The 26,950-nt window shown below is 46.2% G+C and overlaps 2 non-coding genes across 2 annotated transcripts; both read left to right on the top strand.

The window, feature by feature from the left end:
• Positions 1 to 6,995: 6,995 nt before the first annotated feature.
• Positions 6,996 to 7,085, top strand: LOC124668808. Its single transcript, XR_006991888.1, has one exon. It is a non-coding gene; the product is annotated as a small nucleolar RNA Z266 (small nucleolar RNA).
• Positions 7,086 to 7,477: 392 nt separating this feature from the next.
• Positions 7,478 to 7,568, top strand: LOC124668811. Its single transcript, XR_006991891.1, has one exon. It is a non-coding gene; the product is annotated as a small nucleolar RNA Z266 (small nucleolar RNA).
• The last annotated feature ends 19,382 nt before the right edge of the window (positions 7,569 to 26,950 follow it).

Genomic DNA, 26,950 nt, shown 5'->3' with positions numbered 1-26,950 from the left:
ATGTGAACTACCAGAGTTGGAACTAACTTAATATCTATTTTATTTGATTTTTAATAATTAATTGAGTAGGGAAAAGTCCCTGCCTTGTTATTTTTGTCGAATTAATTCTACAATGAATCTGGTCATGAGACCAGTGGCATATGGTAGATAATTTCAATAGCTTTCCAAATATATAAAATTTGCTAAATTTGGCCAAGCCAAACAATTTCTATGCAATTTCAAAGTTGGGTCCAGTAGGGTAATTCCACTAAATTATTTAAATGAAGTTTGAAATCAAAGGGCCGGCGGGAAAACTTAACGGGCCAAACGAATAAAAACGGCCCAAGCCAGCCCACCACGCGTCCACGCACGCGTGGGCTGCCTGGCAGGTGGGCTCCACCCGTCGCTGGCCTTAAACGGCGAAACGGTACAGGGGACTGTGGCGCGTTGGATCAGAACGCGATCCAACGGCTCACGCTCGTCGTCGTCGACGACGAGAGCGAGGCTCGCCGGCGGCTCAGGTAGGGGGTCGGAGGGCTAACCAGGGCTCCCGCGGTGGCTGGCAGTGTGCTCGGGGAAGGTGTAGACGACGGCGAAGCTTCTGGCACCGGCGGCAGCTCCAGGGGCGGCTCCAATCGTCGGCGGCGAGGTGAGGTACTGGCGGGCTCCGGCGGCTAAATTGGCGAGTTCCGAGTGGCGAATCGAGAAGGGGAAGTGGTCGAGGAGGTCGAGGGAGAAGAGGGGATGGTGCCGGTGTGCTCGAACGTCGAGGGAGGTCTCTTTTTATAGGCGCGGAAGGGTGCCGTGGGTGCTGCGGCAAGTCGACAAGCGCGCGGCGTCTCCGGCGAGCTAGTGGGCTAGGCGGCGACGCGGCGCCGTTCGGCCGTGTCCGAGGCGAAGCTACCGGCGGTGATCGCGGGTCCAGTGCGGTGCCTAACTTGGTCGGGTTGCTTCCATGACTGCCGCGGCCATGGCGGGGTCACGTCGTCGTTCCCGGCGGCGGCGAGCACGGGTTGGGGCTGGGCGCGTGTCTGGCGCGGCTGAGGTGTCACGGCGGCGTGCTTGGTGAAGAAAGGGGGTCCAGGGCGTGAGCAGAGGGGCTGCGCGGCGCGTGGCCAGTGGGTGTCCGTGGGTGTCCACGCGCGACGTCCTCGGCATGGCTTGTCCACCACTGGGCGCGCGTTGTGCGGCGGTTGTCGACGGTGTTCGTGGCCGTGGCGGTGCTAGGGCGTCGTAGGGAGGTGAGGTGGTGGCCTCGGGACACCGGGGCCAGGTTGGGGAAGGAAGGAGGAGAGGGGAGGTCGTCGGGTTGGCGACATGGCCGGCATGGCCATGTCCTAGCCTTGCTCTTCCTCTCCCTAGGTTTACTATGCTTCCTTGATGGTTAGAGGGAACCAGGGGACCATTTAGACTAGGTGTGAGATAGATTAGATGAAGTAGCTCACTATTGCAAATAGTGCCAAATAGTTACATAGATGCTATTTGTAATTTTTGTTTAAATTTGATTTAATTCCAAGGGTTGCAAGTTTTGAATTGTAAGTGTTTCATTGAGTTAGAAATGACCAGAGGTGATGAAGTGTGGTGGTGGAGTTGTTGAATTCAAAGATTTGCAAAATTTGACAAGTGTGAGATTGTTGCACTTAATAAAATGTTGCAACTTTGGATGAGCATAGCTATGGATCTAGAAATAATTTGGCATGGTGGTCTTTACCTAAAGTGTTCACCTTGATGTTGTCTTGGATGACATGCAAAGAGTGGAGAGAGTTTAGTTTGAAAATTTTGAAATATAGGGGCTCAAAGTGGGGACCAGATTATAATGGGCAGATTTGACCATTATTCTATGTGACCTCAATTTTTATTTGAATTCGATTTAATTGTTGTTTCTATGATTCACTAAGTTGTAATATGAGTTTAGTAATATATTCTAACTAATGGTGAAGATCAATTTGGTCTAGGTTCAAAATTTATGAAGATGGCATGGAGCCTATGTGAGGGTTTTAGGGTTTTAGCATTTGCCTTTATTTGATTTTATTTTATTTTATTTGTGATCTTCACTTGATCACCTTAGGGTTGTTAGGGTTTAGCACACACACAAAGTACAAGCATCATGGCATATCACTCAAATGCACAAGTCCTATGCATGATACTATATGTAAGAAAAAGTTTTTGTTGGTTTGAAATTTTGCTCTCTGGAATTTTTTCTAATTTTCTTTTATTGAAATTTTGGGATGTTACAATATGCAAGCAGAAACATGGATATAAAGAACAGCCCCTGTTATTGCCCATGTGCAAAGAAGAATGCTTTGCTTTCACCAGTAATGATGCTCACACTTAAAACTTGTATCTTACCAATGACCATTATGAACAGGATTAGGAGAAGGCAGAAATTTATCGGCTTGAACTGTGGAGTCCTAAGATCAGGCAGAGAGTACAATCAACAAAACAAACAGATCATTGCATTTGACTAAAGAAATTTGGACACTGGTAACCGATTAATTACATTTCGTTAAAGAAACTTGTATCTGAGCACAATCATATCTTCCAAAAATAAAAGCTTATTTACCTACAACTTATGCACCTTCTCCTTCACAGTCGCTGTATAAACCAAAAGACAAATGTATATTGCAGTATGCCATCTCTATAGAAACTAAGCAGGGAGATGCAGGAAAAAGCAGAACAAAAACTAAGGAAATAACAGGTCAACAACACTCATATGAAACTGGAAGGAACATAAGTATGGCTCCCATACAAGATATTAATTACTCCTTGGTCTTAAAGTAGGTTAGGTTAGTTTGCTTCTCTGAAACCACAAATGCAGACGAAAAAAAATCCAATACTACTAAATTCTAATTCATGTTTGGACAGATAAAGCGCTGAATTGCACACTATGAAGAATATGAACATTATACTTCGCTATTAAAAATGAATTATTCACAAAATTGATTATATTTGAATGATTATTTTGCACACTATGAGCAAATGGAAAATGTTAGCACTTAATTTCCCACAAAAGGCAAGAAAACCTATTGCCTTTGTGCACCTAGGAAGTTGTTTCACCAAAGCAAATACGCCGAAAAAAGTGCATAGCTCGATCAGGAAAACAACCATCCGATATCTGTAAGGTCTAAATTTCTTCACTATCCCCTTTCCTTCAGAATTAATCACAAGTCGGTCAAGGCAGTAGTATAATCACTAAATATAACAAATTATGTTAACATTTTTCATTTGATCCGCTGCTTCTTGACTATAATGAAAGTATAATTTCAAGTATAACAGCAAGTACAAACATTTGTTGGATCTTCTGTACTATCTGATTTCATCAAGAACCACTAAAGTATTAAAAAATGAAGTTGCACCATGATCTCTGAAAGAGCTTCGTCCATGTGCACCTGAACATGTAACTGTCGCAAGAGAACTGTGCAGAGCCATATTACACTGGTTCTTATTGAACTGTACTCATATTCAGGGCCTGCTCATATTACCGTTGTACATGTATATCTTAGTTTGTAACTACTGATCCTATTATCTAGGCATAGCTCTAGTCAGCGCCTTGCACGCCCCTGTGAGTGCCACTGCATGGGCACAACGATCCCATGATCGTTACCTCTCTGTATAAAATACTGTACTCGGCAATGCAATGAATGTCAGCTAAGCCATAGAATCCAGCTGTTCTGTTGTTGTAATTTGGAAACCAACATCTACTTCCCAAGTCTCCATGAGTTGATTAACTAATCCCCACACAGAAGCGGTCAACAAAAAATCCCCATACGAAATCCTAATAGAGCAACAATAAAATTCTTCGTACCTGTTAGCAATGCACATTGCGACCAAACACTCTGGTGGCAATGGTGAGGCAACCGATGGCAAGCAGCCGCGGTGCTCAAGGTATGTGCTCGAGATGCGCCGGACCATGGAGCCACTGACGCCCATCGCCGCAAAGGGATTGCCCTCCGGCGGGAGCTGGGGCATCGCTGAGCCGCTGACACCCATCACCACGAACAGCTCGTCCTCTGGCGGAGTCGGGTGGTGCTTGGAGGTCCGGCCGGTGCGGCGGGCGTGGAGGATCCACGCAGCGCTGTAGGAAGGCCGAGAAGGAGCGGCGCAAGCCCTTCCAGCGGTTGCTGTCCAAGGTTGCAGAGGGATCAGGAGGAAGAAACGAAAACCGGATCTAAACATGAAACACCCACGCCACCGAATCAAAACAAGGAAACAAGGATTGGCCAGGAAAGTGCTCAGGCAGGGCGGGGCCGGAACAACACCGTGGAGCAGCACATGGCCTCGCCACCGCCGAGCTCTGACAGCGGGCCCGTACGGACAAGGCTGCACACGCGGAGACGACAAACCGGAATGCAGCGCAGGGCCTCTGGCGAGGCAGCGCACAAATCCGCCGCCACCTCTCCGAGTACAACCTCTCGAGTTTCTCCAATAGCACGCCGGCATCGGCCGGAGCAGCGCATGCGAAGCAAGATCGGCTACGGAAGTGCTCAGCCATGGAGGATCCGGAAACGACACCATGGAGCAGCACATGGCCTCGCCACCACTGAGCTCGGCAGGATGCCTATCCAGCCAAGGCCGCACACGCGGAGATGAGAAACCGGAGGGCTGCGCAGGGCGTCTAGCTATGCAGCGCACAAATCCGCCGCCGCCTCTCCGGGTACCACCTCTCCAGTTGCTCCAGTAGGTTGCCGGCGTCGGCCGGAGCAGCACATGGAAACAGCCGGCCAAGCAAATGAAGAGGCTGGGATACGGGAGGGGATAAAAAGAAAGAGGACGGTGAGATGAGTAGAAATAAATTGATGAAGAGATAGAAAGAGACAAGGCGAAGATACAGGAGACCACGCGTCGGGCCATAAAACAGCCCACGCGTGGAGACATTGCCAGCTTGACACCCGACAATCTGAATAAAAATGGCCCACCACCTTTCCTAAGCATCTACAGGCTACGACCACTTAAAAATAGCACTATGCAACTGAAACAATACACGCCGCAGTGAAAAATCAAATGGACCACCAAATCACTACACGGCACCGGACGGTCCACACAAAAAAAATAGCAGGAACCAAACTAATAAAAAACACACGTGTCAACTGCAGTTTAATCTAGAAAAAAATTCAAAATTAGGAGAAAAAAGATGTTTGTTAAGGATTAGTATAGTAGTTATATACACCAATACCTTTGATCAGCCTATTTGTGTTAGAGTAGTTTAAGAAACGGTTATTGTTTAATGCTGAATTGATCATTAATTGTGGATATTGTGAGCTCATTTTCTGTTTTGACATTGGAATATTGAGAGCTCATCTTGCTATTTTAGTGGCCAAAGCTGAATGCTTGCCTATATTATTCTGTTTATGCCTAATGGTACTTTATATTTGGTCCAACGTTATCATGATATAAACTCATACTATGATCCCTGTTTTGCCGATGCTGATGTATAAGTATATGCACCTTTCAGGTTAGCACTCTTGACTGTACACACTAAACCACACCTCAAAATTATTTTTTGGACATAATTTCTGAAATGCGCTTGCTCAGCTGGGCTTGCTGTAGGCCGCTAGGCTCTGCTTTGACTACCTCCATCCTTTGGTTGATACCACGGCACTGAAGCCCTGGCGATTCCGTTCTCCGCCTCCACCTTGTGTTGTCTATCGAGTAACAATTCAGATTTACTCGAGGCCATTTTGTTGCTGGATAATATTGGTCTTGCGATATGTGGTATGCATTGTTTTTAATTTCTTGGTTGTAATGGTATCGTAATCTATTTCGACTTGAAATGCCTAGCTCGGTTGTTTGTTAAAAAACCAAGCAAATTATACTGATTTAATTGGACTAGCAATATAGCCACCTTACTATAATTAAACTTGGCATCACGGTTGTTGTTTTTCTTCTTATACTATGTGCTCAAATATCACTAACCTCTATTAAGAATGTAATTATTGGCAGCTAAGTTAATGTCACATCACATATGCTGGATGTCCAAGCTCAGTCCCATGCTCTTCTTACTGGGCTATGTTGTAATTGCAGTTATTTTGCAATTTTCTGAATCAATGAAATCAAAAATTGAAATAGCGGTGCCCGAGTATTGATAACTGAACTAGATAGGTGCCATTTTCTTCACTACCTGATTTATCTGGCTTACCTCGTTCTTGTTTCCACTAATGGTACCTTCTTTTTTAAATGTATACACTACCTCATGCTACATACATTTGTCATGTACATTTCAATAGATGGGTGCCACCACCTCAAGCAGGGAGACATGTTGCTCCAGGTGTGCTACCGCCTACGCAGTGATAAGAAGCCCGGTCGGCTGATCCTGACTGAGCTCTCCGCTCGTGAGCTCGACCTGCTACCAGCTAGGTATTATCCACACACTCCACCAGCACGCCGCAACCACCCGTTGACTCCATAAAGAGAAGGAACACCACTGCACCACAAGGTAGCCACCACTCATGTGCTTCTCAAGTATTTGTTTTTTTATCTTTCTTTGTTTTTTATGCTAAGATGATACTGATAATTTTGATTTATGTGATCTTCGTGTTATGCAAAAGTTGTGTCGGGATTTGCATGATTTAGTTCATATATAGGTGAGTAGTTCCCATTATGCGGTGAAATAAATTAAATTTAAAATGGATGTGTGGTCAGTTGAAAGAGTCCCTTGAGATTTCTCTCCTTGCTAAATCAATTGATGCAAATGAGTAGCTATTGCGTCTACTACTACACATAATGGCATCGTGGCTGGTTGTATTATTGTGTTTTCAGATATCCATAGTTAAAATCACTGTCTTCTCTCAAATTTGACATGAAAATAAAACTGCACTTTATCCGAACAGGCATATAAAAATCGAGGCTGGTTGTATTATTGTGTTTTCAGAGCTCCAACTAGTTAAAATCATTGCTAACATGTTTGCTTGACATGTTTTGGATGCTTGGTATGTTTTCTCCACTTTGCTATTGTTGTTTTCCATCCGCTGGGAATGAGTGGTAGAAGATTTACGTCTTTGTTGTGTTTATGGTAAATAGAGTGGTGCGAACGATGATTCAGTTAAATGCGCGATGTAACCTTATGATCTAAAGTTTTTGAGGCATAAATTTTGTCTGACCCATCAATCTCGCTATCTGTTACTAAAAGCCGGCGATTTGTTTTTAACACATACATTATATCTTATGCTTGGAATCTTAAGTAGCAAATGGTCTTGAACTCCTGATAAAGCGGCAAATATTTGCACTGAAGGTTGTTGATAACAAACATAGTTCTTCATGTTGCTTAGGCTTGCTCTGTTGTGACGGCCTTGAACAATCTGCTACATCTTGAAGGATTAAAACATATCTGCATTTAGAAATGAGTGTTAGTTACTTGCTTTTCTAGTTGATATGTTTTCTGACTGAATTACAAAGATACACTCCACTTTTGTGTTTACCTATTGTCATCGGCTGATCTTTGATTGTTTCCTCTTTTTCACATGTAGTTAATTTCCTCGGTGTATGGTTCTCAACCATAGTTGATTAGCTAGAATGATGGTGCAGTTAGATGTACGAGGCCACATTATATGATCTAAACTGTTTGAGGCTTAAGTTTTGCCTGACTAGTGATCAGTTAGATGAAAATTGCTCTGGCTTTGTAGCAAGTAATGTTTCAGTAGTTCGTATTGCCTAATTATTTTCAGTTCAAGTGCTATGGACACCTGCATCCCAGGGTTGTCAATTTCTGCAGGTGAGCTATAGTTCCGATGCCATATCCCAACCAACATTAGCTTGGTATGTTTTATCTCTAGGTCTACTTCTAGCACATATCTTGAAAGTTAGCACTGTTGCAGCTTGCTCTGTTTATGATCATCTGGTTGTGTGCTTGTCTAAACAAATATTTACATGGATTCATGTTGTTTGTTAGGCCATGGAGTAAACCTTTGGTAAAGGAACAATGCATGTTACCTTGATGCTCTAATTCAGTTCCTCCCTGGGGTTACTAAATTGATTTTCCATGTTTAATAGCTTCATAGTTGTAGCTTGTGTGATTGATGATATAACGTTTGGATCCGTCGCTTAGGTGGTCTATAGCTCAAGTAGCCCAGCTAGCTTGGCTCGGCATAGCTAACCTTGGCATAGCTGCATGTTTAGTTCTGCTTCCAACGCTTGGGTGAGCTATAGCTTAGCTAGCTCGGCTCGCATAGCTGACCTTGCCATAGCTGCACATTTTGTTTGTTGCGTTGAGAGCAAGAGCTAGGGACTAGTTGTTTGTTTTGTGATGTTACTTTTGAGGGCAAGCACAACTCAGGATTCTAAGATAAATAGCATCTTGACACCTGTATTAGTAGAAAAACACAAAGATTAATTATATTGGACATACATTCACATCATCATTCAACTCAATCGGCTGATGTGAGTACCGACCTTACTATTCAGCATTATCGGAAATATCGACGAGCTAAGAGACATGAGGATGATTCTAATTGATGAAGCAAATAACATAGGTGGTGGGCATTTCTTTGTATAGTTCTCTCCGACCCATCGCTCGATGAACTCTGTGAATAAATGCCCGATTTTAGTCGATCTTGGGGAGGAGTATGGTTTGTTGTGCTATCAGATCTGGGATGGGATGTCGCCCATCTTGAAGAGGGACGAGCAATGAAGACATGCTGTAGACAGTTGATTTATAGGGTAGGGTAGTAGACACTAAAGACGTTGACGCGGCCAAGCGTGAGATTTTTGAAAAAGAATGGAGGAAGATGGTGGCAATGGCGCCGGAAGCGGAGCAGGTATCTGGTTGTTGAGGACGAAGTAGCCTATGGAGATGAGTTGGAATCTAAACGATTTATATTGCAACCTGATTTTGCCAATTTGGCATGCCCTCAAAAGCAAGGATTTTCTAGCCCGCCTAGGCTAGCTCGCCTCTGTAAGGTAAGATATGGTATGGCGAGTGTGGATGTATGTAAATGTTTGTACAGAATTTTCACATATTTATCTAATGTGTAGCAGCTATGTAGACCACTACTGGCCTTTGTGTCGTTGTCATTGCGCCCTTCGTATTTTATTTGTGATGCGGTTGTCTAGTTTTTGACACCAAGCGTGCCTTCTCTTGGGAGTTTTATGTGATCTTGACACTTTCCTGTATTTGATTTTGATATCATGTTATTTAAGAAGCTTGATTACTTGCATGTAGCCTTTCTTCTCTCTCGATCTCACTCACGAACCTGTGCAAGAACAGAGAAGAGACAATGACAGATGTTTTGGCGCTATGTAATGCCTACAACTTTTCTGTTTCCTTCTCCTTTTATTAAGCAAGACAAAGATCGTGCCTGCTCACACGAGGTTACAACGCAAGGATCGGATCGACACAAAGACCAACTCCTATCCTATCTGTTCCTAGCAAATAGCTGAAGAAAACTAATTGAAACCTGACAGACGAAAACCGACACTGCTAACTGAACTTGACACTTATTACTGACACACTAGATTAAGCAACATTGCATTCCTCCTAGTATAATCATAATTTTTTACATATGCACTTTTGCACTATCTTGAATCTCTATCTATTCTTAGGCTGTTAGACAGGTAGATTTTCATGCCATTTAAGCATTCTTCCATGGCTACTTGATCACAAGGTCTTTTTAATTATATCTGCCATTTTGTTTACCATATGCCTCGTCGGTTTCTCCACATTTTGCTTTTGACCCTGCAAAACAAGAAACGGAATGTTTGGTTATATTTTTAGAGAATTTGGGACATTTGGTAGTTTTTTATTGCTGTTAATCATTTAAATGAAATGAAGTTGGTGTTGGTGTTGTGATGCCACTGATGCAATGCAAGAGATGTCAGTTTGTCAATAAAGCACAACAATAACATATTTTACATGTTATTAAATATCAGTTGGGTTTTATTATAGGATGGCCTATTTAAGTTACTTGAATTCTTTGTGTAGACCTGTTCTATGATATGGTACTTATTGAAACATGTAACAATATTTTGTAATTAAACAAACACACAGTTGATGCCTTATAAAGATGAAATCTGGCGTTGCCTTCTTATTGATGCATGTGCACTTGCTGCTTATGAAAACACGCCTTTCTGTTGCGAAATTGCTGCCTCACTTGGAATTTGTTTTGAAATCCTCGTATTAATAAGAAATGAATATATCTTCCGGGGTTTAAACAATGACAATCTTAAACCCTATATTTATTTGATGTGGGCTAAAGTTGGAGCTTGTGTTGTTGACGGTTTTGATATTGCTATATAGTGCAGATGGTTCTATACAAGATCTCCCAAAAAGATTTACTGTTTTGTTATTCAGTACAATGCTAAAGATGAATAATGTATGCCTTATTGATGCGAGTAAACTGATTATTGCTTTATTTAATTTCTTGTTTTATCTATCTCTTCTTGACAGCCTTGCCTATTGGTAGCTACTGATGAGAAAATATAGATTCAATTATTTGATCTAAATAAGTATGTTTCCAGGCTTATATGTTTCCAGAACCTGCACTACATGGAGCAGTGAGAAGTGGGATATGCGTCTCTAGTCAAGTCGAAGGTGTTTTTTTTGCTGTATGAACACTAGCACTCATCACTACATTTACGTATGCTGAATTCCTGAGTAGTAAACTTATGTTTTATCTTATCTTGCAGGTTGTTGGATCAATGTGCTCTACCAGTATAAAGAAAGGCCTAAATGGTTTGGTCTGTATCAACACCGACCTGATTTGCTACCGATTTTATGATGCTACAACAGGAATCCTTTTCAACCATGGTAATCCATCCATATGCATCGATCACAGGAATGCATGCAAAAAAGGACTAGCGGTAGAGACGTTTATTCAGGAGCTCTCCAAGGTTATGCTGAAAGTTGTCCCTACGGAGTTCAGCAAGTGCATTTTCTACCTGGAGGAGTTCCGTGTTGGCACAGAGGTGCGGTACACCCCTGCATGCAAAACATCCATGTGACGTGCATCGACTAGTGGTTGCTGTGCCTCAACGTGAAGTGCCCCTGGTCCCTCTGCTCTGTGTTCCCCAACCTTGTTGGTAAGCTGCAAAATGCAGTGAATCAAGATGCCAGCTAGCTTGCTTACCTAAACGTCTGAATGCTGGCTCGCTTGCCTACTTCCTGAAGCATGTATGATTGTTGTATGTATCCATGTCTAAAAGCTTGATAGCATTGTCACTATGTGATAATCCCTTTTAATAGGATGTCTTATGATACCTGTTGTTGCTTACTTAAGATGAAAAGATGACCTTGAGCTTTGAGACCTTTCTATAGTATAATTTTTGAACTGACCTGATGTGTTCTATCTATCACTCATTACCTTACCATGTTTATACTTCTAAATTTTGGCCATGATCATGTCATTTTTTCGATAGGCGGATTGCTCATACTTAATCATTTGGTCGGGTAAGTCCAATACCATGTGCTAGTTAACTTGGTTATAGGATAACTTGCTAATTATTTTACTTGTCATTTTTTCTGTGTGTGTAGCCCTACTAGATATTCTATTTCCTCGTATTTATCTATACTGAATATGTTATCTGTCTTGTTTTTATCTGCACTTCACCACCCCCAAAAATACTGAGAAGGCCGACAAGACCACATCCACCTCGTCATAGTTGTTCACCTCCTACTCGCCGGCCTCTGCACTACCGCTAAAGATCTATTTCTCCTCGTAGGTAATGAATGGATCTCATCTCTTTTACAACTTCTTAAATCATACTCTTATATTCCTAATTATATATGTGGTAGCAGGGGACGAGGACCTCCATTGAGGCGTGGATGGTTAGATTCATCATTTTCTGCCTCACTCAGTCCTCCAAGAAAGGTGAGTGTTTGTTGTTTTGTATCCTGTTCATGGCAAATAGTTTTTGAATGTTTTCTTGCATTTTGTTAATCATGGTATTTGACGCTAACTGATTAATTTTGAACACTTTTTGTTAGGGACGAAGAAGGGTATCAAGGTGCTCCTAGAAGGTAGGTTTTGGTGTTACATTTTTGCATGTGTTTTGTGTTATTTCTAGAGATACATATATATCAACCTACACATTTTATCTAAAATGTCACGTCTCTCAGGGTTCCTAGAGAAATAAGAATCTCTAGCGGCAACGGGAGAAGAAATTCGCCCTCTCCCAGGCACAAGTAGAACTCGTGACATGTGTAAAAAAAATTGCACTTGACTATTTCCATCAATTGCTTGTGCCTGTCTGTCGCTGTGGGCTCAAGAAGTGGTTCTAACATGCTGTGGTGAAGTTTGTTCCTGTAAGTTTGGAACAATCCTTTGATCCTCTGCCATTCATTTCTAAAATGTTTTTCGGCATCTGTCATATTTAGGGTAAAGCCATTTTAATGTTGTAAATGATGATGTCTCCTCGATTTGTGCATCGCCTACTGATGTTTTGAATGTTAACTTAAACATATCTAGTGCCGTAGTGACTTGAAATCCCATCGATTTCCAGTGTCTTTCTTTTGGCAACTTTTCTTGTTATTGCCATAAATCACTTATTAGGAATTGCCATGAATAACTTCTTCTTCCGAATTATTGTCCAATTCAACTTGGTTGCTCGATGTTGCTGTTGGGTTGGCTATGAACCTGGGTAGTTCGTACCGAATATTGGTCATTTATTCTACTTAGGTTCCCAATTATCTCTCTGCTAGTGCAAATGATTTGATCTTAATGTTTAACATGATATGCAATTGCTCGAATGGTTTTCAGATTAGCTCTATCTTTGTACACATTACTCACTCAAATAAGTAAGCAGATCACTCAAATACAAAGCAATCAGATGGATTACATGATTTAGAAATAAGTTCCTCATTGTATCCAAGATTTCTTTCCCTTATTTCTTGCCTTTTTTCTACTGCTACTTGAAATCACACATGCATAGAAGTGTCCTTGGACTTTGAACAAGTGGTTATGACGTGCAATGTTGCAGTATTGAGGACCGAATAGAACACATTAGACGTTGCATTTGGTGCATATGAAGATTTGGTTGATCATCTTTCACTATTCAATTTTCAGGGCTCAGCGTCGCAGCTCTGGTAGATGTCTTTGAGGCTCTTGCGCAGTCGCTTTACTCTGCAAATGAGACTAGGGTGAGCAGGGACGAGTTCCAGGAGCTGTCCGAGGTGGTCCACGCCAAGGAAGAGGGTCTCGACACACAAAAATCTAGAAGGCAGCAACATGGAGAAAGAGAAGAGCATCCCTGTTGTCATCACCTTTTGACACGATGCACGAGGATAGGCACGTGCATGTCGTCTCATTTTCCTCCTTTCCCCATTGACGGCATGCTTTGCTTCAGCTCCCAGGTTACAATCTTCCTCTCACTTCTCACTTCGTTTGCTTTGGTCAAAACAACAAACTACGCTACACATGTTTGTAAAAGTTCTTCTTTGAGATGAAAATCTTTGTTCAGGCTTAGATATGGCTTCCTTTTTTTACTTTCTTGTGTGTGCATGTCTTCAGCTGATGTTCAGTTTATTTGTGAGGTACTAGTGAGCTATAGTTTGACTGCTGCAGTTTGTCAATGTTGTCTAGCCTGGAGCATATGTGTAGAGTGTGCAATGAGTTGTTATTTAATGAAGTTTATTAAGGATGAATGAACTTCTGATATCTATCCAGTCTCGTGGAAGTTTGTATTTATTGTTTTGAAGTATGTAATGCACTATCATCTGCTTAACTGCATGAGATAGATGTTCTTTTTGAACGCTGACATATGTTTTTGTGTCTCGTGTAGCTGGGATGTTCCTGGAGTATGTCACTAACGACCTAATTGGTCTTGCCCCCGAGGGTGGCCTCCTCTGCGGCACAGGCACCGGCATCGGAGCCATCACCAACGCACTTCTGTCTCGCAAGGCTGTTGACTCCTCCATACGGATCTGGCATTCCTGTAGGCCCGGGATCTGAAGATCTTGTACATGTGAAGGGCAAGGAATAACCTGAGAATTCTTGTACCTACTGGAATGTGGACAATGCAGGTTCTACTGCTAATAGTGGTTGCTTCCATCCAGCTTGAAATGAGGCAATCTTCTTCTCTTCGACTGCAGTTATTGTATTCTATTGTTTCACTTCTTTTCACGGTATGCCTTTTTGCCCTCACTATAGCACCTCAACTATTCTTGCATTACCATCAACAATTTGAGAAGCGTATCCTTGTGGCATGTAGTCATTTGATTATATAGAGTTTTAAATGGGTGCAAGTTGAGAAGTGTATGTTTTAGTACTTGTGGTGGTGCGGTGCTAAAAGTGAATCATGCCACATATTTTCTTGATGTTGCTTATTATAGAATTTGCTTTACTCATTTTAATCGAGAATTATAATTCAAGTGTTTTCTATGGCTTGTATATTCTCTTGTGCATTTCCTTGATGTGTGTAGCTGCTGGAGGAAGGATTGCTGGCACCATCCTGCTCTAGGAACCGACCATCAGACGGTGCACGGACACGAGGAGGGGCTGGCAGCGGTGCCGAGCAGGAGAGGGCGAGCTGACATTCCAGTATGGAAATGAGATGGCTGGTCTATAGCTTAACCGACCTTGTAGCTGGGTCTGTGTGCTTAGTACCCGTGGGAGGTGGTGGTGGTGGCCGACTTTCCGTGACTTGGTTCTTTGACAGGAACTGGCTTTTGTTGTTTTAATTTTTGAACCTCAGCTTGGTCAATCCAAAGCAGATGTGTGTTGTATGTGATGAAAGTCTTGTTAGCTTTGCTGTTGTGATGTTTGACAATGAACTAAAGGCTATATGCACCTAATATGGTTCCATAGTTCTGGTGTGATGTGAATGACCAAAAAAGGGCAAAGGTGATAGTATATTGATTCTTGTACTGCTGGAGTCGAATTGTATTATTAAACTTTTCATTTCTAATTACGTTTTCAGTCTTACAGTTCTGTGATGTCTTTAAGTGAAGCTCTGAGTTGAATTATGGTCTCGAAATGTAACAATAGTTGTGCGTTTTGTTATCATATATTTGTTTTGTGATCAAAATGTTCAAAAATCTAGAAATGTGCTGCCAAAAATTTCCATAATCCCTCTTGCTAATTAACCTCCCTCTTCATACACGGTCTGCCTAACAAAGTTAGGCATCGTGACTTTCTTTGTGCGTGTATATAAAAATCATATCCGAAACAAAAGCTTCTTGAAGTGCCATTTGCAGCGTTTTGATCTAGTGCATGATGAGGATGCTAGCTTTTGCTCTCTCTGTATATACAAGATTCATGTCAAGCAAGCTATCAGATATAGTTAAATCGAGATTAGTGGAGACTATCCGAGGTGTTAGTTGAGAACATGCCAAAATAAGCAGATTTCCAATCACGGTTATACCGTCTAATAAAAAGTCGCGCTTCCATAGCTTCAAGAATTGATACTCTGGCAAATCACGGGGCATGCATCTATGTATGGACATAAAAGATCATCCAAATAAAATAATGATGCGATGAAAGATGTGTGGGCAACTCCTCGTTTCACGCTTGAATCTTAATTAGCCTTCCAGTCTGTTGAGCTCTCCCACATATCATGACTGGTGATGCATGGCCGCTCTCATTTCATAACAAGAGTAAATATTTGGTCTAGTTTCCACCAGTCCATGTCACCGATCCGTTGCACGGAGCATCTGGACGGTCCATTGCTCCCATGGATCTTCTTCTCTTCCCATCCTACCTCTCTAGTTCCCTCCTAAAATTTCCAAATGACCCAAAACCTTTCAAACCTTGCTCTATAAGTACAAGCCCATTGTCATAGTCCGCGTGCGGTTTGCGCGTGTGACTATGACTTAGACTTTGACTCTTGCTCGTCGAGGAGAGGAGAGCCGCTGTCCTTGTCGCCGATTTCGTCGCCGACGTCGCTTGGCCGTCGTCCTCGTCGAGGTTTTCTCCCGATGCATCCATGCAGCAGGTAATCTCCGCCTTGTTCTATTTTTCTTCTTCGTGGTCCACGCATCAACCTATTAGTCTGTATTTGGCACGCACTCGCGCCGTCAGCCCTGCCAGAGTGTTGGCCGCAGACCTCCGACTGCGCGTGACTGTGTGGGGCGTTCCGTCCACCATCGACTGTGGCATGGTCGGCTGTTGTTGCTTTCAGTTTTCACAATTCATGAACTGCATATGTATCATCAGATTAATTCCATGAATTCTTCATTTTGGTGCGTGTTAGTTTGTCCGCAGACAGATCTATTTCCGTACATATATTGGTGTCTCTAAACTAGGAGAATCCGTTTTCTATTTGCTGCACTATTTAAATCCGAAAATACAAAAATATTTATTTTTATTATTTGCATCTAAAATAGCAAAAACAATCAACCCATTTACAGTTTTTACTCATGTATTTTATTTAGTCTAGTTTTACTCATTTTATTTTTACTTGTGTTTTAATCATGCATCTAAGCTTGGGGATGCCCAAGGCATCCCCTTATTCATCGACAACTTATCAGGTCACTTCTAGTGAAACTATATTTTTATTCCGTCACATCTTATGTGCTTTACTTGGAGCGTCTGTTTGTTTTTATTTTTGTTTATGTTTGAATAAAATCGGATCCTAGCATTCCTTGTGTTGGAGAAAGACATGCTCCGCTTTTTCATATTGAACACCGGTGTTCTTAACTTTGCTTTAATGTTCATGGCGAAGGCTGAAAACCGCTTCGTTGATTGCTATTTGGTTGGAAACAGAAAATACTTCATGTGGTAAATGGTATATGGTCTTGAATAATTGGATACTTGGCAATTGTTTTGAGCTCTAATAGATCATGTTTAAGCTTCCATATATTCCCCGTTGCAATGAACCCATACCTTCTTATTAGAATTATTTTTCTAGTTAGATGTAACACCAGTCCTACCTCAACCGGTCGCCAACCGGATTCCCTCGGTCTCAACCGGGCGTCGTACCGGCGCCAACCGGACGGAAATCTGCGACGTTTCCGGTTGGCGATCGGTCGACCGGACCCACGACCGGACCCTCCGGCGCCAGGCCCGGTCTGACCGGCCCCATATCGATCGGCCTATTTCGTTCATTTCCTAATATCAAGTAACTAATAACTCTCTTGTTCATTTAATTTTCTTTGCCTCATAGGGTTTGGAGACGGTTCGCAGATGAAAAGGTCGGTGAATTCAAAAAAGAGCTAGAATTTAAAAGGTCAGTGACCGGGGATATTGGGCCGCTAACTAAAGCCATGTATCACGGTGGAAGTTTCAGTTTGGACATACAACCTCAATCTCTTATGAGAATATTAACTGTTGTTTTATTATCTGAGTACTCTATGCATGAGACATGCAACTTGTAGGAAGTATTATGCATAGCACATATGAATTATTACTACCGTTGACAAAATTGTTTCTATGTTTTCAAAACAAAAAGCTCTAGCACAAAAATAGTAATCAATGCTTCCCTCTGCGAAGGGCCAATCTTCTACTTTATTGTTGAGTCAGTTTACCCACTTCTTTCTATCTTAGAAGCAAACACTTGTGTTAACTCGTGTGCATTGATTCTTACATGTTTACTTATTGCACCTGTTATATTACTCTATGTTGACAAATATCCATGAGATATACATGTTACAAGTTGAAAGCAACCGCTGAAACTTATACATGTTACATGTTGACTCGCGGCGAGACGGGCGACGAGGCAGCCGATGTAGAGGCGGCCGAAGGACACACCGCGGGCGATGGGGACGCCGGAGGCGTCTCGGGCGTCGCGGCCGACGGGGGCGCCGGGGGCGCCGCGGGCGACGAAGACGCCGAGGGACCAGGCGGGGCCGGCATAGAGGGGGCCGCCACGGTCAGACGTTGGCGCGCGGCCGCAAGAGGGCCAGCGGGCGCCGGGGGCGTCGTCGGAGGTGTCGCCAAAAGTCCCTGCTGAAACGGAAAAACCAACTCGTCAAAGTACACGTGCCGGGAGGTGAGGACACGGTGGGAGACTGGGTCGTAACAGCGGTAGCCCTTGGTGTTGGTGGGGTAGCCGAGGAACACACAAGGGAGAGAGCGTGGTGCAAGATTATGCGCGGCGGTGGCAGCGGTGTTAGGATAACACCGGCAGCCGAAGATGCGAAGGTCATCGTAGGCGGGCGGCGCACCATAGAGGAGGTGATGCGGCGTGTAAGACCAACGCACACGACATGGGCGGATGTTGACGAGGAGAGTCGCCGTGGCAAGGGCATCCGGCCAGAATCGTGGGGGCATGGAAGCGTGGAACAGAAGGGTACGGACGCAGTCGTTGAGGGTACGAAGCATCCGTTCGGCACGGCCGTTACGTGAAGAAGTGTATGGACGAGGTGAGGCGGAAGACGGCGCCATGGGCAGCGAGAAGTGAGCGAATGGTGATGTTGTCGAACTCTTTGCCGTTGTCGGTTTGTAAGGCGTGGATGAGGCGACCGAACTGAGTGGAGACGAAGGCGAAGAATGCGGTGAGGGTGGCGGCAACATCTGATTTACGGCGAAGGGGAAAAGTCCATACAAAATGCGAGTAATCATCAAGAATCATAAGATAATAATTATAACCAGAATTACTCGGAACCGGCGAGGTCCAAACATCACTATGAATAAGCTGAAACGGAAAAGACGCGACTGTGGAGGAGGAACTAAAGGGAAGGCGAACATGTTTGCCTAGACGACATGCTTCACAAGAGTGGGCATCCGTTTTATTACATTAAAGGAGAAGCCTTGCATTATTTGACGCAGAGCGGCGGAGCTAGGATGGCCAAGACGGGCGTGCCAAAGGGCGACACCGGCGGAGAGGGCGAGTGGGCGGCCGGTGGTGGTGGAGGCCGCGCCAACAGGGTAGAGATCGCCGGGGCTGTCACATCGGTGGAGGAGCATCCGGGTACGACCATCCTTGACAGAGAAACCAAAAGCGTCAAATTCCACAGTCACAGGGTTATCACGACAGAAAGACTTAACAGAAACAAGATTTTTAATCAAGTCAGGAGAAACAAGAACGTTATGTAGAGAGAGAGAGGAGTGGAAGTGGACGGAAAAGAGACGGAACCAGTGTGAGTAATGGGAAGAGCATGACCGTTGCCAACGATGATGCGAGAGGAAGTGGAAGCAGGTGTAGAAAATGAGAGGTTACCGGGGTACGCAGCCATATGCGTGGAGGCGCCGGTGTCCATGAACCAGTCGCCACCGCCACCATACGCCCCAGCGGAGGGGGCACTCTGGAGGGCGGTAAGGAGCGTGGGATCCCACGGGGTCGCGCCCGGGGGGGAGCGTAGGTCGGGCTGGGGCGCCACGTAGAACGCCTGGTGGGTGGCTGGACGCGGCCCCATGATGCCCGGGTAGGGGCGCGCGGCACGGGCATGGAGTAGGCGTGAACGACCCCGGTCCACAGATTGTGACCGGCGGTCCATGGCGGAGGGGCGGTGTGCTGAGGTGGACGAGACGCAAGGACGTTGGCACCAGCATTTCCACCGCCGTTGCCACCACCGCCACGGCGACGACGGCCGCGGCGAGCACCGCCAGAAGGAGCTGCCTGCCCGGTCTAGGTGCCGGTCTGACCGGCTTAGGCGCCGGCATGGCCGGTCCACGGCCCGGTCTGGCCGGCCTGTTGACCGGACGGGCCGGTCCAGGGGCCGGTCTGGCCGGCTTGGTGACCGGCGGCGGACCCGTGGGGCGAGGCGCGGGTGCGCGAGGCGCGGGAGTCGAAGCTCCGCGGGAGAAGCCGGCGACGAAAGCGGTGTGAGCCGCCCGAGCCCGGAGATGCTTGAGGCGGCGCTCCTCGAGGCGCAGGTAGGCCACGGCCTGCTCGAAGGTGGGCGTGGTGAGGAGCGTGAGGTTGGAAGCGGCGTTTCTGAGATCCTCGCCGAGACCCGCCGGCAGGGTGGAGAGCATGATCTTGTCATCGATCGGAAACTCCAAGTCACGGAGCTCGTCGGAGAGGCTCTTCAGCTTGAGGGCGTACTCATCGAGAGACAGGTCGTTCTGGTGGGTGCCGAAGAACTCCTACTGGAGGAAGGTGACCCGCTGGATTTTGTTGTCGGTGAAGAGGCCGGTGATCTTAGCCCAGACCGTGTGGGCGGAGTCGCCGTCGCGGACGACGGTGCGAAAGATGTCGTTGGAGACGGTCTGGTAGAACCAGCGGATGCTGGTGGCGTCGATCGCGAGCCACTCGGGGTCGTGCGGCATGGCGAGGAGGTCGATGGTGCCGTCGACGTGATCGAGGAGATCATACTCGCGGAAGAGCAGCCCGAAGTACGTCTTCCACGGGAAGAAGTTGGCAGCGGTGGTGGAGAGCGTCACCGGCACGCGCTCGGCGATGGGGATGTCGCGAATGACGGCGACGGAGGGGCCGGCGAAGGGGTTGTTGCTGCCGGAGCCGGAGGAGTCGAAGCCGGAGTAGGAGGAGTCGAAGCGGTCCATGGCGGAAGCGGTGGTGGTGTTAGGAGGCGGAAGCAGCTAGGGCTAGGGTTGGGGTGGGGAGAGGCAGCGGTGGGAGGTGGAGGGGCGGCGGCGCCCGGGGGTGGGGAGGGGCGGCGACTAGGGTTGGGGTGGGGAGAGGCGGCGGCGCCCAAGGAGGAGAGGTGGGCGGCGGCTAGGGCTGGGAGAAGGAGGCCGGCGGCGCCCCTAGAGGGAGAGGGCGGCGGCTAGGGCAGGACGCGAAGGGTCTCTGATACCATGTAGAAAAGGTATTGGAGATTGCACAACACCAATAGGACCGGCTGCTCATATATATAGGCGGACACCAATAGGACCGGCTGCTCATATATATATAGGCGGGCACATGTACAATTACAGGTACAACCCTGACAAAACACGAGGACCTATACCTATACAATATGTTAATCCATACATGAATGGAGGAATTACAAGACGGGAGGCAGAACCCAAATGCAATCACTATTGCCATCCTGGTGACCATAATGGTATTCCGATGACATGATTCTCTCGAAGCCATCCACGCTTTCTCTTTTTCCGAAGTACAGGGTGTTCGTGCCGAGGTCCAATCTCTCTAAGCACTTTGTGTTGTGACGGGAACATAACAGTTGATTGAAGTAGTAGATGTGGTTCCTCTCCACCCTGCCGCGTCCATTATAATCACGGGCACGTGTACCACCTTGCAGAAGACCTGACCTAGGAACAAGGCATGTTCGTCTAAGCTCGTCAGTTCTACCCATGTGTATGCGCCATCCGAGAGTTTAAACACCCTAAAAGAGGGAGTTTTATAGCCGTCAATCAAGTGCGAGAACTTCATAGCTATCGTCAGCTTACCTTGTAGCTGAAAGACGTAAATTTCGTCGGACTTTCGGCGGCATGCATGCAAGATTCCCCTATCCATGTCAATGTGGTGTACACGGGTTACTTCCGGAGGGACGGGGCTTGCCTGTAGCCTCCTTGTGCGACCATCCGTGCGGCCCGGCCGTAAATATATTATCCGACGGCTTTCATTTTTCGTGTCCACCGTGTGTGCTTTTCCATCTGAAAAAAAATTACAAATACCAACAATAATACTGCTTGTCCCTTGCGCGATACACGCGGAATGCCAAAACTGAACGAGGAATATAGTCCCCTTTACTTGGAGATCGTCTACCTCGGCAGGCCGTATCGACGGCGGCGGCCACACGTCCGGCCAACTCCACCCCGCAACGGACGGAACGAGCTCTCGCAGTTGACTCCTTCACCAAGCAGATGGGTCTATGCCATGCCGTCTGCCAGCAATAGTGCTCTCGCCGACGAACCTTCAATCCTTGAAGCCCGGTCCGGCCGGTCGCCGCCCAATGCGTAGTTAGCCACCATGGCCATCTGGCTACCACCGCCATCCTAGCGACGCGGCCCACCGCAGGCACAGAAGTGTCGCCGCCAATACCTCGAGCCGATCAGCTTCCCTGCAACGCCGCCATGCCGTCCACCGCTGCCGGTTGTTCCTCTTCTCCTCCCTTCATAGCTTGGTGCTTGTGCGTGTACCGTGTAGCACACTTCATCTCCCTTCACTCCGGACTGCACCACTGCTCGCCGCCGCGATCAGCGATCTGAAATTCCCTACTCTACTCGTGATTGAGGTTCTAGACTTCAACATATTCAACTAGCCCTCCGAAGCTCATGGAGCAGCTGAGCGGCTCCGCTTCTGAGCAACGATGTCATGCCCTTCTGGATTCGTAGTGGGCTCTACACTGGTAATTGGGACAAGCGAGATACATAATACAGATACGTGAACAGATACGGAGAAAGAGAAGTAAAAATACTAGTTTTTCCTCTGCTACTATCATACGGCGGAAAGAGAAAATGTGCAGCCGTTCGATGATATATTTACGGCAGGCCGCACGGATGGTCGCATATGGAGGCCGCAGGCAAGCCCCGTCCCTTCCGGAGCACCGTTTTGGTTAATGCCGATGTGAAACTCGTACAGATATATAAAAAAATGGCATACATAAGCTAAAAATCAGAACACTACTCTCCTTTTTAACATAAACTCGAGGTACATACATGAATGGAGGAATTACAAGACGGGAGGCAGTACCCAAATGCAATCACTATTGCCATCCTGGTGACCATAATGGTATTCCGATGACATGATTCTCTCGAAGCCATCCACGCTTTCTCTTTTTCCGAAGTACAGGGTGTTCGTGCCGAGGTCCAATCTCTCTAAGCACTTTGTGTTGTGACGGGAACATAACAGTTGATCGAAGTAGTAGATGTGGTTCCTCTCCACCCTGCCGCGTCCATTAATAATCACGGGCATGTGTACCACCTTGCAGAAGACCTGACCTAGGAACAAGGCATGTTCGTCTAAGCTCGTCAGTTCTACCCATGTGTATGCGCCATCCGTGAGTTTAAACACCCTAAAAGAGGGAGTTTTATAGCCGTCAATCCAGTGCGAGAACTTCATAGCTATCGTCAGCTTACCTTGTAGCTGAAAGACGTAAATTTCGTCGGACTTTCGGCGGCATGCATGCAAGATTCCCCTATTCATGTCAATGTGGTGGACACGGGTTACTTCCGGAGCACCGTTTTGGTTAATGCCGATGTGAAACTCGTACAGATTACGATAGCCATGGCCGTAGAGCTTTTTGTCGCAAAAGGCGATGTTCTTGAGCTGCTCATGTGCGTTCCATTCTCGTGTCATCCACCCACCATCTTGGCAGCCGACCCTGCAGAGCGCTATGCTGCAACTTGTGGATTTGGTTATTGCGGCAAGCACGCAGTCGCTTGAGGAAGGGTCCTCCGAGAAGACGATCTTTTTCACGGCGGGCTGAGCACGACCTGCGATACGATTTGCGACTCTAGGGTGGAATTTACATCCGATAATGCTTTGTGTAGGAGAGAGCGAGACCCGATGGCCGGAGAAGACATTCACGATCAGCAGCCGCCGAGCGCCTGTCACGGTGGCCACCCAGCCACCGTCGTGACACCCGACAAGCCTTCCTCGGGGGTAACCCGGTAGCGGGACACGCAGTGCCCTGCCGTCGTCGAGGCTGTAGGCCCGGAGGAACGGGTCGCGCCTGGCATCTCCCGACAAGGGGAGGAGCAGCGGGAGAGCCGGCAGCTTCGGGTGACAGGACGCGACGGCGCGCCACGACGAACAGACCGCGGCGAAGCGGGCATGGTCGTAGGGCGAGGAGGAGCAGCACCCGCGGTAAACCGTGTCGAGGATGTCATCTGGGAGGTCGGACCAACTCCGTCGGACGCTTGCACGCCGGCCGTCTCCGGCCATTGATCTGTCCCTGGGTCGATCGTTGTAATTGTAGCGAGAAGGTGGATCCGATCGTGTCTTGTTTGGCAGGATCGATCCCTGATGCGCCAAATCGATTGATCGGTACCTTTATATAAGGCAGCACGTGAACTTTTACTTTCCGGTCTGCTCATGAGAGTTTCTGTCGTCCACGAACGTCGATTTCTACGCTAGTAGTACTACTAGTACATAACTTTGCACACTGGAGAAAACGTGTAGTCGTGTGTATATGGGCCGGTTTCAGAGAAAAATACCGCTGCTTATGATTTACAGGACGATATATATGAGAGGGAAACAGGTGTTTTATTACGGAGTAGGAGTTTTGCTGCTGGACAATCGGCTTAATTGATTAGTTGAGAAAACTGAGGTCGGGTGAACTCTAAAGCACTAAAAAAGAATTAATGCGGAAAAACTAATGCAAATATCCCTATTTACCTAGCTGAAAATTCACAAATTCAAAGTTTTCAACTGACCAGAAATCGGAGAATTATAACTCCTCCTTCGCAGCTGCATACATCTTTCCCTTTATGTCTATCTTAGTTCCTGACCACAAAATAAGAGCGACACAAGAAACCTAAAGGCAAGTTTTGTCATATATATACATCCGTGTATAAATTATTTTCATGTGAAACAAACGAAAAAATCTCGTCTAGGCACCAAATTAAATTCCCACAAATGTGTAAAAAGTATATATATGCTTTGTTTTTCATGATAATATGGTATAACTGAGCAGTCCATAAAATACTTTAGATCATGTGGATAGAGGAACTAAAAGTGTGGAGGCAAAATCTAGTGCAACTATTTCTTAAGGAACGGAACACTTTATTACCTGACTTGTTTTTCATGATAATATGGTATAATTGGGTAGTCCATGAGTTTTGCCATCACTTTTGGCAGTTGCGATAACAGTTCCTTGAACAGAAAAACAGTAAAAGATTATGAATTTACTCGTACGTAAGATCATAATGACGTACACATATGGATAGAGGAACTAAAAGTGTGGAGGCAAAATCCACGAGCAACTATTCCTACCATTGATCCCTTCATACTTTTCGCGGTAATAATATCCATGCGACATGATTCTCTCCGATTGGAGCGCTACTCCTTTGCTCTCGTAACAATGCACATCGCAACTACCAAGGTCCAACCTAGCAAAGGACCCTAGATACGGTTCCCTTCCACGTTCCCTTGCAGGCCCTCTGCCGACAAATGCACCGCCTTGCAGCATCCAGGCCCTAGGAACAAGGCGTGGTCGCCCAAACTCGTCACCTCTGCCCACGCGTACTTGGCGAGCTCGAACACCCTAAATATTTTAATACTATCATGTAATTTAGATATTACAATAAAATATAATATACAATGGGTTACTTTTCAGTCTTATAGATATTTTAAATATGTGGTGAGAGAAATTACGCTAAGAAATCATCTCTTAACTAAGAGAAGATAAAGCCTTTTTTTTATCTTTCTCTTTTCCCCCACCTCAGCGTCTATCATACGTGGCACTGCTGAGATGTCACCATTGTACATGCTCTGAGACTCTGTGCCTTATCCGTTATCGGTCTTCCATGTTTGTCTATTTGGGTTTGCGTGACATTTGTACCCCAAACAGAGGGCGGAGGGCCGTGATCCAGTGGACGCTGGATCAGGCAGAGCAGGACGGTGCTAGCCAACTAGGGGAATAAGAAGCAGGCCACGCTCGTCGAGATTGCCTAGGTGTGCATGCCATCACCAGAACGTATCACGGCTTGTTCAAGCAATCGCTCGAAGAGGAAGGCTCCATGCATGTGACCATTGATTTCTTCAAGGTACGTCACAACCTCGTATTGTGACTTCTCATAAACCTCACACATACGTTTTGCGATTGATTTTGATTTGTCAAAATGCAAGCTTACAATTTCAGACATTGGTAGCTTTGGTTTTATAATAAATAAATCAAGTTTCTCATGACATATTGTGTTGAATTCCCTTTCAACATTTGACCCTCTTGCTGACTTGGTTACTATAGTGTGCCGTGGAGATGACAAGTTAAGCAACTAATTGTTTTTTCCGTTTTACGCTTTTGTCTTGGACACTATGAAGATATTTTTTATAATAATAGATGGCATGCTCAATGATCCCTTCTGAGATGATTATATTGTTGCAACACACCAAATAATATTTTGATTATCATGATTTCCAATGGTTTTTTCCCATTTTGTAAAAAAATAATCCTAAAAACAACCACTACCATGATATGCATTTTGTTTGTTAAGATATGCTACTGATCTACATATATAAATGATCAAAATCTAAAATTACTTAAGTATTCATGCTAATGCGGCTTAAGAACACTACAGTTCCCTATTTAAAAAATGTTATTTCCTCATGTCCCTTTTGGTGCCTCTTTTTTTTGGTAGCTTTTGGCAGTGGCGGATCTAGAACAATTTCTTAGGGTGGGGCAACCAAACTAATCTTATGTATATAGTATGAGCTAAAAAATTAATTTTTGTTTCTCTCTCACTGAAATATGTGCAAAGATGAAATGTTAGGGTGCCTAACACCTGCTGGCTACGCTGCTAGCTTTTGGTGCCTCTTGTGACAGCAATTTTTCATGCTGGTTTGACGATTCTCTGGTTGTAACTTATAAACATGTTACTCTTCAGTTAAGCTAAGTATAACATCTGTGTTCTTTTCCGTATATTGTTGATCTAGATAAAAATCTCTACTACTTAAAAAGACTCAATTGGTTCCTTATTCTGCCAATACGTTTGGTCGTTTCGTCGTCGTCGTCTGTTCCGCGCCCGGCTTCGTCGCACCTCCCGAACAAATCCTCGGGCTGACAAGTAGGTCCGTTACTGAAGGAGGAGAACCCTCCCGCAATCGACGCTCCGCTCGCCTCCCCACCCCACCCCGCTCCCCCCCCGCGCCGCTGATGCCGCCCTCCAACCGCCCTCGCCGCGCGCCGCGACGGAGGACGACGGCGCCGACAGCCCGGCGGCCTCCGGCCTGCGCGCCACCCCGCCTCGCCCCAACAAGCGCTCCTCCCGCGCCAAGTCCAGCAGCCGCCGCCGCCGCCGCTCGCCCAACCCTAACCCTAGGCCGCGCCCGGACTACTACGGCACGGAGCCGTCCCGCAAGAGCGAGCGCAAGCGCAAGCCGCGCTCCTTCCCGGACGCCGCCCTGCTCTCGCGCGCCCTCCTCCTGCGCGCCTCCCCGCCCGCGCCGCGGGCAACGTCCAGCTCTGGACCGACGCCGACGAGCTCGCGCTGCTCTTGGGCGCGGTCGCCTTCCGGGCGGGCAGCGGCCGGGCGCCGCGCCTCCCGGACACTCCCCCGCCGAGTCCCCCGCCGCGTCCGCGCCGCACTACCCTCTGGCC

Source organism: Lolium rigidum, chromosome 6 (genome assembly GCF_022539505.1).
Source record: "Lolium rigidum isolate FL_2022 chromosome 6, APGP_CSIRO_Lrig_0.1, whole genome shotgun sequence".
In the NCBI taxonomy this organism is placed as follows: domain Eukaryota; kingdom Viridiplantae; phylum Streptophyta; class Magnoliopsida; order Poales; family Poaceae; genus Lolium; species Lolium rigidum.
This window is presented reverse-complemented; position numbering and strand designations above follow the sequence as displayed.